This window comes from Stegostoma tigrinum, chromosome 3 (assembly GCF_030684315.1).
Source record: "Stegostoma tigrinum isolate sSteTig4 chromosome 3, sSteTig4.hap1, whole genome shotgun sequence".
NCBI classification, from domain to species: domain Eukaryota; kingdom Metazoa; phylum Chordata; class Chondrichthyes; order Orectolobiformes; family Stegostomatidae; genus Stegostoma; species Stegostoma tigrinum.
This window is the reverse complement of record NC_081356.1, coordinates 78,090,813-78,106,468: the sequence shown is the minus strand read 5'-3', so window position 1 is coordinate 78,106,468 and position 15,656 is coordinate 78,090,813. Positions and strand designations below refer to the sequence as shown.

At 40.7% G+C, this 15,656-nt stretch overlaps 1 protein-coding gene across 4 annotated transcripts in view; it reads left to right on the top strand.

The window, feature by feature from the left end:
- LOC125451304 (small conductance calcium-activated potassium channel protein 2-like) overlaps positions 1 to 15,656 on the top strand; it is a 215,588-nt gene that overhangs the window by 101,088 nt on the left and 98,844 nt on the right. The gene's annotated exons all lie outside the window — the stretch shown is intronic.

The window sequence follows — 15,656 nt, the reverse complement described above, 5'->3', positions numbered from 1 at the left end:
TCTGTTTTTGCTGTATACAAATGGTGATGGTCAAGAAAGGGGATTGAATGGCACCTTTGGAAAAGAGACAGCCTTCTATTCAGACCCCACATCAAAGTTACCTTCTTCAAATGTGTTCTTAAATTGTCAGTGAAACTATGAATTTAGAACCACTTACTGAGATTACGCCTTTTGAAACTCAGCCCAGCATTCATAATGATATAATTTTAACCCTTGGGAAATGTTAATATGGACATTTACCGTAACAGCCCAAACAGAATTTTTTTCTCTCAATTTTACAAAATAACCCATTAGCAGTCCACCAGAGCTTTTTTTTTAACCCTCAGCCAGTTTTATCCTTTTTTTTGAAGTTAAGTGAATTTAAAAAGAAACACTTCATATTGTGACATTTAAATCTTTCAAGTGCACTTAGATCACAGCATCAATTTATGACTCCTGTTTGGCTGAGCTCCAGATTTAAATATCCTGACTGAGTTTCAATTTCCTGAGAGTTTGAATAATGTCTACATTCTTCCCCCACTTTGCACATCTTGAAGATGAGGGTGGAACTTTTGAAACTGGTCTTCCCAGTGGGTTTTGGAATCCATGGAGTCTTTCTGACCCTGCAACACTTTAGTCCTTCACGTACCTCGCAATCACTGGTACTGGCCTCTTAATTGATTCATTTCTTATTGTTGTGACCTTATTTATTTTGTTTTTGTGCAATTTGTTTTGTTAATCTTCCCTATTTGTTAAAGTTTCAATACAAATATTAACAGGATAAGTTGACACATTTATGTCGTAGTTTTGTGCAAAATGTTTACTAATCATAAGTGCACACATTTAATTCATCTGATATATCATTCACATTTCAATGCTTGAGTTGACTCTGTGTAATTGCACTCTACCAATGAAACTAAACAGAACAAACAACTTGCATTTCAACAATGCTCCTCGTCCACAAAACTGGATACCAAACAGGAATGAAGGGGGCAGAAAGTTTAGTGATGAGAATGAAAACAAGACAAAGGGCAAGATTTTCATTGACTTCATGAGATGAACATGGCATAAATATTTGGGAAGGAGAGTTTCAGAGAATATTGTGATTGAAAATGGGTCATGGGACATAAGGAGTGAGGAGTAATCTTGTTTCTGAAGGGTAAGGTGTACACAGTAACACAACACTGAAGGTGAGCATTGAGGAGAGAGGAGAAAGGTCATGAAAGGGCATAGAGATATTAAAGTCAATTTGCCTGGATAGAAATGGCCAAAGGGGCTTGTTAATGATGTGTAATGTAAGGTTTGTGTAAGTAGGGGTGTAGGCTGTCGTGCCTTGAATGCATTTCAGTCCAGACAGAATGGCAAAGAGAATGAAAAAATTAGCAACAGAGGTGGACAATGGGAAACAGTTTGAGTCATTACCGGAGAAAGCCAAAGGGAAGAACAGTTTAACTGGAATGACTGGAACAGTTTCAACCAGTGCGTGAAACTTGTTTGGAAAGAGTTGATGCAGATTGCTGAACATTATGACTTGAGCTGGTTGATGATTATTCCACACTGGTGATGGGTAGATAGCAATTATCCATTAGAAATGGTTGGCACCAGCTGCATTTTCCCACCAATGAAACGTTGTCACTGTTTCTTTCGTTAACCTGACTGAATACAAGCTATATAAAAGGAATTGCAAAATTGACACCAAATGAATTAAGGCATTGTGTATCAGCAGTATGCATGTAACCCTGAATCTACAAAATATGCAGGAATTGTGGTTAGAGATTTCAAACTTTATTGTAAAGTTCAACTTAATTTAACTAATTAAATAGAATTCAGTTACTACATCTAAAATGAAAACTTAGTCTAATGGTGACTATGAAACAACTTCTGATTGTCGCAAAATATGGCTCGTTTATTAGGGAAAGAAAATCTGTCATTCCCACCTGGTCTGGGCTACATGTGAGCCCACTGCATTGTCCTTAACTCTTAAAAACCCTGTAAAGTGCGGCTAGCAATTCAATTTCTACAAAATCTGACCAAAGAAATGGAATTCATTAAATTATTAGACGTCAGAGGTAGTTTCTTTACTCAGAGAGTAGTAAGGGTATAGGACGCTTTGCCTGCAATGGTAGTAGATTCGCCAACTTTAAGTACATTTAAGTCATCATAGGACAAGCATATGGACGTACATGGAATAGTGTAGATTAGATGGGCTTCAGATTGGTATGACAGGTCAGCACAACATCGAGGGCCAAAGGGCCTGTACTGTGCTGTAATGTTCTATGTTCTATGTTCTATGATCTGGTATTGACCTAGGCACCAGAAATTGCATTGCCACACAGACCTTTGTTGAAACTGTAAAGCCCTGTTTACTAACATCTGGGGGCTTGAAACTGAGAGAGTTGTCCCACAGATTCGTCGAGCAACAATCTCACATTGTATTCAAGGTATGATTCTAGAGAACAACTATGTTCCAGGGACTACCATTGCCATTCAGGGTATTTTCTAACAGGGTTGGATCCAGGGTGGTGGGTGTCATGTGGTAGTGGTATACAGTTGGGACGGCATTCTTCTTTCATGTTGAACACTACATAGAAACATAGAAGATAGGAGCAGGAGGAGGCCATTCAGCCCTTCAAGCCTGCTTCACCATTCATCATGATCATGGGTGATCTTCCAACTCCATATCCTAATCCTGCTTTCTCCCAATAACTTTTGATTCGATTCGCCCCAAGTGCTATACGTAGTTGCCTCTTGAATGCATTCAATGTTTTGGCATCAAATACTTCCTGTGGTAATGAATTCCGCAGGCTCGTTAATCTATGGGTGAAGAAATGTCTCCTCATCTCCGTGTTAAGGTGGCACGCTGTCTCAGTGGTTAGCACTGCTGCCTCACGGCACCACGGACCCGGGTTCAGTTCCACCATCAGGCGACTGTCTGTGTGGAGTTTACTCATTCTCTCTGTGTCTGCGTGGGTTTCCTCCAGGTGCTCCGGTTTCCTCTCAGCCCAAAGATGTGCAGGCCAGGTGGATTGACCATGCTAAATTGCCTATACTGTTCAGGGATATGTAGATTTGGGGGATTGAACTGGGTGGGTTGTTCTGAAGGTCAGTGTAGACTTGTTGGGCTGAAGGGCCTGTTTCCACACTGGGGATTCTATGATCTAAATCATCTACAACAAATCCTCTTACTGTGGCCCTTGTTTCTGGACACACCCAACACCACAAACATCGACCCTGCATCTATCCTGTTAGGATTTTATAAGTCTCTATGAGATCCCCTTCTCCTTTGAACTCCAGCGAACACAATCCCAACCAAGTCAAGGTATCAGCCTGGTAAACCTTTGCTAAATTTCCTTGAAAACAAGAGCATCCTTCGTCAGAAAAGGAGACCAAAGCCGCACACAATATTCTAGGTGTGACCTCACCAAGACCTGTATAATTGCAACAACACATCCCTGCTCCTGTTGCTCAAAACCTCTCGCAATGAGGGCCAACATACCATTTACCTTCTTTACCATCAGTTGCACCTGCATGCTTACCTTCAACAACTGGTGTTACCATGGAGTTACCATAAAGAGTGGTAAGAGTATGGAATGCCCTCTGAGTGGGGCACATCTGTAATTATCAATGATTGACTTGAAATACCATTATTGACCAAGCAGGTCAAGTCCTAAAGGATATAGTTGCTGGACTGGATCTGTGGCAGGAGGTGGGCGAAAATATACTTGACTTTACCAATTGACCTATTGCTGATGCATTTGCCCATTACAGTATCGTGTGAATGATCACCATACAATCCTTGTGCAGATGAAGTCCTATATTTACATCATGTTGCATGGCACGATCACCATGATGGATGAATATATTTTGAACTGGTATAGCAACTCAAGACTCGGCATCCATGAGGTTCTGCAAGATACTTGATTTGTAGCCCATCTAACAAAGTTACAGCATGCAGCCTCTCTATCACAGATGCACTGGGGACAGCAGTGCTCACCATCCACAAAATGTTTTGCAACAGCTCACCAAGGCTCCTTGAGACAGGATCTTTCAATCTTGTGACCGCTACCATCTAGAAGGGCAAGGGCAGCAGATACATGGGAACTTTGGTACCTGCAAAATATCCTCCAAGCTGCAAACCATACTGACTTGGAATATATCACTGCAACTGTGTCAAAATCCTGGAATTATCTTCCCAACAGCATTACGGCTGTACTTACAGCACACGGACTGCCTTAGCTTGAGAAGGAGGTTCACCACCATCTCTTTCTTGTGGGCATTTATGGATGGGTGATAAATGCTGATCTGATAACTGAATAATAAATAGTAATCTAAACCATATGGATAAACATTTCCACCACAAAATTAGCATGCAGCACAATTCATCTCAAGGTCATGTTGTTTCTGGTTGGGTTTTTGTTTTATTTAATACACAGACATTTCTTTATCTCCTTCTATCACATTCTCTACACTTAGACCCTGAGTTCAGAGATGTTGGCTGAAGCATGCTGGTGGATAGAGAAAAGGAAAGGTTCCATGAATGTGTCCAGCAAAGCAAAGAGGATACTTAAACAAAATGCAGAACAATCTCAAATGAGCACAAATAATTCACTGAAGCAGCATCAGAACTATCACTCTCATTAGCCTCTCACTCTAAATTTCTCCATCAATTGCTGCAAAGAAATTAAATTGAGTTTCTTTGTGCACCCAGCAACTACATACCTGCAGAAATTTCTGCATTGTCAATTGCATGTTGAAATCTTTTTGCCTGGCTGCAGGAACAATCACACTGTATTTGGGTGGTTTCTTGCAGGTCTGTTGAGAGCAATGTGCAAAGTCAGCCATCTCTGATTCAGCAAACAGGAAGGTCCAGCCCTCTAAGTTTTATACATAGGAGAAGGGTCATGAATGGGACGCAAAACAACAGCCTGCCATAAGGTTCCTGAGTTAGGAACCAAGGGCCTGAATAGCTATCTTTTTTACCTGCAACAGTCAGTGTCTGAAACAGAAGTTTATACTAAAACTTTCTAATTGGGCCCAGTGCTGTCATTGCTTGCCCAAGTCTCTTTCTTTGCCTTGCCTTCCCTTCCCCTCCCCTCTCTCTCTTTGCCCTTGCCTCAAGTCTCCACCAGCATCCTGCTCTTGGTTTCTCCAGGTCCAACCGGGGAAGTGTTTTCTTAAGTTTTATTTTGCTTGGTTTCAAACAACACTTCAATCATTCACATCTCATAGTCTATTGGGACACAAGAAAAGTACCTGTCTTGCACTTTTCAATAGATTGGTAGCATATGCAAAGAGCCCTCAGATGCTTGTTGACGTTGGGTATGCAATTAGTTTAATAAAAATTGGTTTGAAAATAAGTGAAACGTCATGTTCTCATGCAATAATAAGTTACCAGTTCCAGTTTCTTATCGGAAAAACCCATTAAGTTTGCTTATTACAGACAGATCTTTTTCAGCATTTCCAAGCAATTGCTGATAAATCATATAATCCTCTTCTGTTATACCACAGTCCAAGTCCTATTTGTTGCTCAGTTTGAGGGTTGGTCCAGTCCAGAGCACCTTGACCCCCACCAAAGCAAGGAAAGCAAGGAGGTTGGTTACCTCCACTGGAACTAGTATCAAAGCCTGTGTTGTTGGCAACAATTTGATCCACCCTGGCTGTCTGGAGAACTGAACCAAATTGCCAACACCCATCCTAATATTCCAGGTTGCTGTGGCATCATACATTTGTCTGTGTGTTTGTAGTCTGGAGCTATGGAAAATGATAGTTGAGATTACAATTTCTGTCTATCATATGGTGAATGAGAAATCTCTCCCAATTCCTCCATACGCCAATGACTGCCAAGGTAGGTTTAAGCAATTGATTCTCAACCTATTTGGCTGTGTTATTAACCCACCTTCCTTGGCCATCAAATGCTGGATCGGGACTTGAACCCAGAGCTATTGGCTCTGAGATTGGGACACTACCTGCTGCACCACAGGATCTGAATCTAAGTAGTAAACTATGATAAAAGACAAATTCATCATGTTAAGTTATTTTTGAGTGATGCCAAAACATATTTTGAACTTTATAAAACCTTCTTAACAATAGCTATGTGGTATTTTCCCAGATGACCACACTTGGTGCTTTGTAACATTTGCCATCTATACCACTGAGTAAGGGTTGTTGAAGGTAGTTCTTGGGCACCAAACCTCCTTTGTCTTTGCTATGTCTTGGTCCTGTCTAAGTGGTAAAGGATACATCACTGTAAAATATTTGTAAATAAGTCACTGTACTGAGAAAAATTATTAGATGATAGGCGTTCATGCAACTACTTTTGGTCAGATATAATCACAAGGAATGTGGAAGCTGGTGTGGGAACATCCTGTCTCCACCCACAGACTACATGTGACACCAATAGAATGTGGAGATATAGTGGAGATTAAGGTATAATCTTGACACAGTCTGTTCGAGTGAACACAACAAGTTTATTTTATGTGAGCACAGGACATACAAGTACTCTAGTCAGCCCCTGCTGAGCCTGCAGCCTCGTTCTTCCTGATTTACATGTTTGCACAGTTTCTTTACTGTTACTCAGTCCAATTCTAATGGACATTTCATCTATTGTACACCGATGCAACCTACCACACACAGGTGGAACAGCCATACTACCAGATCCCCTGCACATGCATGATCAGACGATGCTCTTCTAGCTGCTGAGCACCATGATTTCGAGCAGCAGTATTGCAGTTTTTTGTTGAGATTGCATCTTCCAACATTCATTGTAACTTGGCATTGGAAATGTAACCTTTACTGTTTAACTCAAACGAATGATCAGTCACACATTGCTTTCTTCACACAAACACACTAAAACTATCTTTCAAACTTTATGTTTTCAGTTTGTAGTGTGGCACAGCTGCCCATGTCAGAGCCAATGTAAAATGAATGTTAATCCTTTCAGCGCCATTACCTTTGACAGTAATCTACACTCTAATAGCAGGATAACATGTGATATGTTATATGGTTTGATCGATCTCTCTTCTCGAAGCAGGATATTCTCCAAACGAGAAAATTTATATAATAAAATGTGAGGCTGGATGAACACAGCAGGCCCAGCAGCATCTCAGGAGCATAAAAGCTGATGTTTCGGGCCTAGACCCTTCATCAGAGAGGGGGATGGGGTGAGGGTTCTGGAATAAATAGGGAGAGAGGGCGAGGCGGACCGAAGATGGAGAGAAAAGAAGATAGGTGGAGAGGAGAGTATAGGTGGGGAGGTAGGGAGGGGATAGGTCAGTCCAGGGAAGACAGACAGGTCAAGGAGGTGGGATGAGGTTGGTAGGTAGGAGATGGAGATGCGTTTTTGGCATAGAATAAAAAAATTCATTATGCTTCACAGAAACAAAAGCAAAGTGAGTTTTGATACTGAGCTGCGTAATGAGATATTGGACATCAACTTGAGGCTTTTGTGGACAAATTCAAATGTGGAAAAGTTGGCAACACTGTACAGGAAGGCATGGTGGAGAGGCTGTTTGAGATCTCTGTGGTGTCATCCCATCTTGCTAGCAGATAGAAATGTGGCAGATGCCCACCTATCTGGTTGGAGACCCATTGAACCACTTAAGTGGCCAATTAAGGTATTTTCCCCATCTCCGTTGGCATTTTAGCAGCTGCAAAGAGGAACCCTGTGCTCTGTGTACGTGGAGATTGCTGGTTAAACACTAGTGGCTAGGCTCAGACCGTGGGTTTTTCTTTTTGGACTCTCTCTAACTCAAAGAAGATACCTGAGTGGCAATGGTTGTTCCCGTAACATCAGTGCCAACTTCCATCAGTGATTAACCATAAGACAATGAGACATAGGAACAGAATTAAGCCATTGAGTCTGCTCTGCTATTCGATCATGGCTGATATGTTTCTCAACCCCATTTTTCTGCCGCCTCCCCATAACACTTGATCCTGTTACCAATTAAGAACCCATCTATTTCTGTCTTAAATACACTCAACGACTTGGCATCAGCCTTCTATGACAATGAGTTCCACAGATTCACCACAGCCTGGCTGAAGAAATTCCTCCTCACCTCTGTTCTAAAGCGTTATCGCTTCACTCTGAGGCTGTGCCCTCTTTCCTTACCAACTCCTCACTGGGACCTGTTTCTCTGCATGAGCCAGAATCCACTTGCTTAGTTTTGAGAGTGCACATCAATTGCTGCATCGTCTTTCTTTGGATGCAGTTCCAACAATAGCAACTTCTCCTGCTGCCATTGCCGTCACTGAATCACTGGATGTCGTCTCTTCAGGGTGATTTGACATCTTTGATGAGCTGTGGCCATTTCTGAGCTTAATTGGCTGTTGCCCATAAAGTGCAGCCCAAGTTCCTGCTGTTTGCTGAAGCTATTGGTCCTGATGGCAAAACCCCTGCCACCTCCAGAAAAACCCTGGCGACTAGATCAATCCATCAGATCCCTGTTCAAAAGGTTAGGTTTGAAGAGCTTCCTAAAGGCGGATGGAGAGCAGGAGAAGGTTTAGAGAGAGAAATCCAGAACTTGAGCCTGCCCTGTCAGACATGCCATTTTTTGGAATGAGACATTAAGTCAAAGCGCATCTGCCTATCCAGCTGGTTGGAAATCATACCACTGTTGTGAAATAGAGTCGAGAAGTTATCCTCAGTGTCCTAGCTAATACTTATTCCAGCAATCAACAGCACAAAAGCTAGTTATTATCAAATTGCTGTTTTCTGGGACATATTATGTATAAATTGGTTGCTGCGCTTCATCCATTGGCAACATTTCAGAAGTACTTCATTGGCTATAAAGCTCTGTAAAGACAGGTTGGTTTTGCAAAGCAGAAATGCAAGTATTTATTTTCCTCATTAGGACAGACCTTGTACAAAAGTCTCTCTCATTGACTTATATTTGAAAGAAAGGTATTTGTTTGGCTATTCACTTGTGACTTTTTTTCTCTCTGCTGAATCTTTTTCATTAGCTTAAACAATTGGACATTGCTATTGCAGGTATTTGAATGCTCTTACCAAATAGCAATTGTTCAGTAAAAAAGTATCTGGCTACAAATATGTCTTTGTTTTTCCAAGTGGGCTTAAATAATAACTTTGGAAAGAAATTCTCTTCTTCAAAACGAAAAGAGAACTTGTGTTTTATAAATGGTTGTTTACTTTCTATGAAATACTCCACATGACTGATTTCTTTCCGCTGAATCACATGCCAAATTTAAAAATACCTTACTAACTTTCCATCATAATAAATAATATGCAACCATAACTGATGCACAATTAAACTTGACTCCCTGCATTACAGCTTCTACCATCAGAATTCAGAATCAAACTTCAGTCTTGAAGTTAACTGGTTGGGGGTGCACCCATGTCCTTAATATTCATCCCACTCACATTACTGTTTAGGTGTATGACTGTGCAGTTTGCTATCAATACGAACCTAATTATCCATGCAGCATATTAATAAAGACCTTTAGCAATCTGTGATCTTATTTCTGATTCTTGAATAGGTACCTGCGTGTGGTAACCCTGCATCTAAATGTAAATTGCTTAAATTTCAAACGTATTGGAATAAAACTGATGGGTTGTTGGAGTAGTTTTGCTTTTAGCTTAGTTTGAAATAACTGTGATTTTGAATATAATTCTTTTTGTATTAATTGGCTCACCTAATGTTTGTTACCTTTTAACTGATATTAGTTTGTAAGTTGTCAATTTGTTGAGAAACTCATCTGTCCTGATGTTTTCAGTATTAGAGAAACTAACTCTATAGTGTAAAGACCTTTTTTAATTTTTCTCTATTTTTATTTGTGGACTGAAATGAAAATGAACTAGTTTAAAAACACCAGGATTATTGAAAGGATTGCAGCACTTCTTAAAAGCAAGTAATCTGACTCTCATTGTAAGTATTGTTTATATACCTGCTTGTTGAAATAGTAATGGAAGCCTAATTTGCAGACACTTTGGAGTCAAGGGGTGTGTATGGATGGAGGTCTGGCTGGGAAGAAATAGCTGATTGGTCTGTGACCTAGTGACCAGTTATCAATGACAATATTTTCTGCTTGCCAGCAACGATGTGATTAGCTCTCAGGTAGCTGGACAATTTGGGGGTATGAATGAGATAGTCAGAAGCAAGAAAATTCCTGAAATGGTAGGGGCTGTCTATATTCTCTACAGTAAAAATCTTCTCAAGCATTGAAAGTAGCCTGTTTATTTTCCCTATTAAAATTGATGTTAAGCTGTAACTTTTAATTGATAAATCAAATGACAAGTCACACAGTCCCTCTGACAAACGGGTGAAAATATCTGGAAAAGGAAGACTATGGAGCAGTGTTCTGATTAACACCAGAATCATCTTGGCAAAACTTGTGAACAGGGACCACTGAAGTATTTTACTTGTCTTTCCCTCCACCCATAGCACCCGTGCTTTATTTTTCTGTCTGTCTGTGTATGTAGAGGGGGACTTTATAAGGGGGCTAGAGTTTTAAGTATTAGTTTTACAAGTCAATGGCTATTAATTGTTTACCTGCAGCTATAATCTATTCATTCATATTAAATAGCAATGCTTGTTAAGTACAGAAACCTAGTCTGTGCTTTCTGTTGACCTCGGTCTAAAAAGTAGGCAAATTGGAGAATTTTGCATACCTTCATAAAATCATTAACTTTTGTAGTGACTCTGTGAACAGTGGGACTTGATTTCCAACACGCTGCCCCAGTGAGACTTAACAATAAATAATTGCAAAAAGTCTACAAGGATGTTGTCGGGACCGGAGGGTTTGAGTTGTAGGGGTAGGCTGATTAGGCTGGGGATTTTTTTTTCCCTGGAGCATTGGAAGCTGAGGCGTGGCCTTATAAAAGCTTATAAAATCATGAGGAACATGAAAAGGGTGAATAGCCACGGTCTTTATCCTCGGGTGTGGAATCCAAAACCAGAGGGCATAGGTTTAAGGTGAGAGGGGAAGGATTTAAAAAGGACCCAAGTGGTAAATGTTTTATGCAGCAGGTGGTGGGAGTACGGGATCAGCTGCCAGACGAAGTGGTGCAGGATGGTACAATTACAATATTTAAAAGGCATCTGGATGGTCATATGGCTAGGAAGAGTTTAGATTAGATTCCTGACAGTGTGGAAACAGGCCCTTAGGCCCAACAAGTCCACACCTCCCCTTGCAGCATCCCACCCAGACCCAACCCCCTATAACCCACACACCCCTGAACACTATGGGCAATTTAGCACGGCCAATCCACCTAGCCCGCACATCTTTGGACTGTGGGAGGAAACCGGAGCACCCGGAGGAAACCCACGCAGACACAGGGAGAATGTGCAAACTCCACACAGTCGCCCGAGGCTGGAATTGAACCTGGATCCCTGGCGCTGTGAGGCTGCAGTGCTAACCACTGAGCCACCGTGCCGCCCTGAAAGATATGGGCCAAATGCTCACATGTGGGACTAGGTTTGATTGGGATATCTGGTCAGCATGGACAAGTTGAGCCAATGGGTCTGTTTCTATGCTGTATGGTTCTTTGACTTAATAATGTAGAAAGATAGCTAATATAGGATCTGCCTTTCACCATAGCAACATTTAGCAAAATTGAATGTTTAATCAAAATATGAATAATATCCTTCAGTTTCTAACATTTATTTTACATGTGTGTGTGTCTGTGTGTATGTCTGTGTGTGTGTCTGTGTGTGTGTGTCTGTGTGTGTGTCTGTGTGGCAGACTTTGTGGACCAGTGGGAATTTCCTGTCCGTCATTTTCATTGCTTGTCTGAATCAACGAAGGCACACCAGGATGGGTTTAGAGAATTCAGAGCCGTCTGAATTCTAACTTTCATTATGTGACTGTAAGTAGTAGTTCAAGCTGTCAAAACAAAAATAAATGTTGGAAATATTCAGTGGGCCTGACAAAATCCTTTAGAGAGAGAAAACAGAGTTATTTTTTTCGGGTCTGAGACCCTCCATCTGAACTGGGCAAAAAGTTTGAAACATAATGTGTTTTGATCAAGTAAAAGGGAGGAGATCTTGGTTAAAAGAGGTAAGGAGAGGGTCTGTGATGGGATCAAAGGTAGGAGACTTTAAATAATAAAGGGTTCACTATGTAAGGTCAAAAGGACTCCTCAGTTGCTCCCAAAAATTTCTCCCTTCTGACATAGTATCTTTCTCTGCGAGTACAGGTGATACATCATCTTTTATTTTACTTGTGCCCCTTGTCATCAAATAAGACAATTTCTATGTTTTTCCTTCAGTTTAAGACACTGTGAGCAACAATATACACTGAGAAGACCAAAGGCAGATTGAGTGACAGTTTTTCAGAAAGTCTCCATTCAGTATGTAAGCATGATCACAAGCTTCCTATTACCTGCCATGTTAATTATCCACTGTGCCTCAGCACTGACATTTCTATAATATTTTGTTGAAGTTAAACCCAAGCTTAAAGAACAGCGTCTTATCTTTCAACTTGACTCTCTACAGCTTTCCAAACTCCGGACATGGAGCTCAGTAATTTTAGGCGCAACCTCTGCTCATTTTGCATCCTTTCCTAAGTTGTTATTTAGTTTTTCCCTGTTATTTCTAGGTGCCTTTTTTTAAACTTCAAGATGGCAGCAACTCAGGCTGCTGCTATTCACAATTGTCACATCACATCCTTTGTTTCTTGTTGCATTACCACTCCCATCAGCTTTGCACCAAGGACCTTTTCTCATTTGACCTGTCCTGCCTTCCTGTTTACAAACCTTTGTTTTGTTCTTCCCATTTTACATAGTTAAACCCTTGCCATTTCTGTGTTTTCCCATTTCTGCTAAAATGTTATCCACAGATCCTGCTGGACCTGCTGAGCAATTCCCAGCTGTTCCCATTTTGACTTCAGATTTCTGGCATCTGCATTATTTTACTTCTGGGTGAGTCGTATTTTTACTTAATGAGCCTTCATTTCACACTTACCTTGGTAAAATGAAATTCTATTAGTATTATCTTATAAAATTTGACACGTTAGAAGCAAAGTACTGTGAATGTTGGAGATTTGAAATAAACACAGTGCTGTAGAAACTGAAGAATTTATGAGCTGCCATTAAATGTTAGGTTTCAACAATGCAGTGATGATTCAGGGTTTGAACCCATGTAACATTTTAAACAATGACATGCTGCGAAACAAAAAAAAATACACTTAAATCAACAAATCACTTCTGAAATTAATGTAAAACAAATATTGTTTACATGATAAAATTATCACGTGGCCCCAAACTTACCATTCATTGCAACAAGAGTATGATTGTAAAATTTAAGAAAATAACATGGATTTATGTCAAAATTAGCATAAGAATTGGGTTTCATTTTGAGATTTTGATCACAAAAATGACCCTTATCTTTAATTAACATTGTTTTCATCTCTGTGTAACAGACTGTACATAATTTGTTGAACTAGAAAACAAGGAATTTGCCTGTCCTTTATGGAACTGTAATGTCATCTATAGTTAGCAGTAATAAATATGAGCCGCACAAGTTGACTCAGTTTCCAGTATGCTCTTTTAACTTTTTGGAAATGTCTGACTGTCACCCGATGTTCCTCCAGGAATGAGTGGTTTACACTATTAACAAGTTAATGGCTAAGAGTGTCTTGCACAGTGCTTTAGTGTATAAACTTGCTGCTCAGTTCAGCCATAATCATTCAAGATATGGCAGATTACTTCATGTCTGTGGGTGTGCTAAAGCTTTGCAGCTGTGGTTGGCAGGATGATTAAAGCAGCACAATGGAGAGTATCAAATCACAGCTGATGGAGACAGAAAAAAGGAACTTGCATTGGGTAATGCCTTTCACATCATTTATGATGTTCTGAACAGCTTTCAGCCTTTAATTTTCATTGCGGCCATGGCTACTTTGTGGTAAATTTTTAAAGCACTTTGCACAGAGCAAGTAGAGTAAGACAAAAATCTCCAACAACAACAGAATAAATGGACAGAATCTTATTGATAATGTTGATTGAAGCGCAGATATTAGCTAGGACACTTTGAGAGTTGCTCTGTTCTTCTTATGTCCACATGAGAGGAAGAAAAGTTGGTCACAGTGAGGGAGAAACTAATTCAGAGAGAGACTGTATCACATTAGACCAACAACTCCTAAATTGCTCAGACATAGTAAGAACTGCCGATGATGGAGTCAGAGATAACACAGTGTTGAGCTGGAGGAGCACAGCAGGCTAGGCAGCATCAGAAGAGCAGGAAAGTTGATGTTTCAGGTCTAGACCCTTCTTTAGAAAAATTCATAAAAATTTTCTGAAGAAGAGTCCGGACTGGAGATGTCGATTTTCCTGCTCCTCTGATGTTGCCTGGCCCGCTGTGCTCCTCCAGCTCCACACTGTGTTAACTCTTAAAGTGCAACTATTTTCTTTTCAAAAAAAGTTAGTTGAAAAGCCTTTGGCCTTTATGATGATTTTAAATTGGACGTTTTTAAAAGAAATTGGAAGCACGAGTCAGGAAATTTTCTGACTCTATAAACCAATCTTCTTTTGTGGAGAACTAAAACATTCGCCTATGGCTGTTATGTTTCTCAATCCCATTCTCCTGCCTTCCCCCGTAACCCTTAAACCCTTTACTAATCAAGAACCTATCTATCTCTGTCTTCAAGACACTAAATGTCTTGCCCTTCAGAGCCTTCTGTGATATTGTGTTCCACAGATTTACCATGCTGTGGCTGAAGAAATTTCTTCCGGTCTCGGTTCTAAAGGGTCATCCATTCAGTCTGAGGCTGTGCCCTTGGCTCCTAATCTCTCCGACTAGTGGAATCATCCTCTCCACCTCCACTCTATCCAAGCCTCTCAGTATTCTGTAAGTTTCTGTCAGATTCTCCCCTCATCCTAAACTTCAAGTGTGATCCCAGAGTCGTCAACAGCTCCACGTATGACAAGCCCTTCATTCCCAGGATCATGCTTGTAAGCATCCTGTGGACTTCCTCCAAGGCCAACATATCTGCCCTTAGATATGAGGCCCGAAACTGTTAACAGTATTCCAAATGCAGACTAATCAGAACCAGAGACTCAGCACTATATGCCTGTGTTTGTATTCTAGCCCTCTTGAAATGAATGCTAACATTGCATTTGCTTTCCTAAAATGCCAACTGAACTTGCTTGTTAACCTTAAGAGCATCCTGAAATGGGACTTCTAAGCCCCTACGCGATTCAGATCTCCAAAGTCTTCCCCATTTAGAAAATAGTCTAGGGCTCTTCTTCTTATCAAAATGCATAACCTCATACTTCCCCACATTGTATTCCATTTACCACTTCTTTCCTACTCTTTCTGCAGCCTCCCTGCTTCTTCAACACTACCTGTCCGTCCACCTGAATAACAGTATCTTCAGTTACATCATCCAGATCATTAATGTATAACGTGAAGAGTTGTGTTCACAATATTAACCCCTGTGGAATTCCACTCGTCACCAGCTGCCATCTTGATAATCACCATAGAATTGGTACAGTGTAATGGCAGATCATTCAGCCTATCAAGTCCACAATGACCTTCCGAACAGATAACTGACCCAGACCCAACCCTCTACCCTATCAATGTAACCCTGCACTTCCCATGTCTAATCCACCTAGCCTGCACATCCCTGGACACTGTGGATAATTTCACATGGCGAATCCACCTAACCTGCATATTTTTTGACTGTGGGAGAAAACCCCATGCAGACATGGGGAGAATGTGCAAACT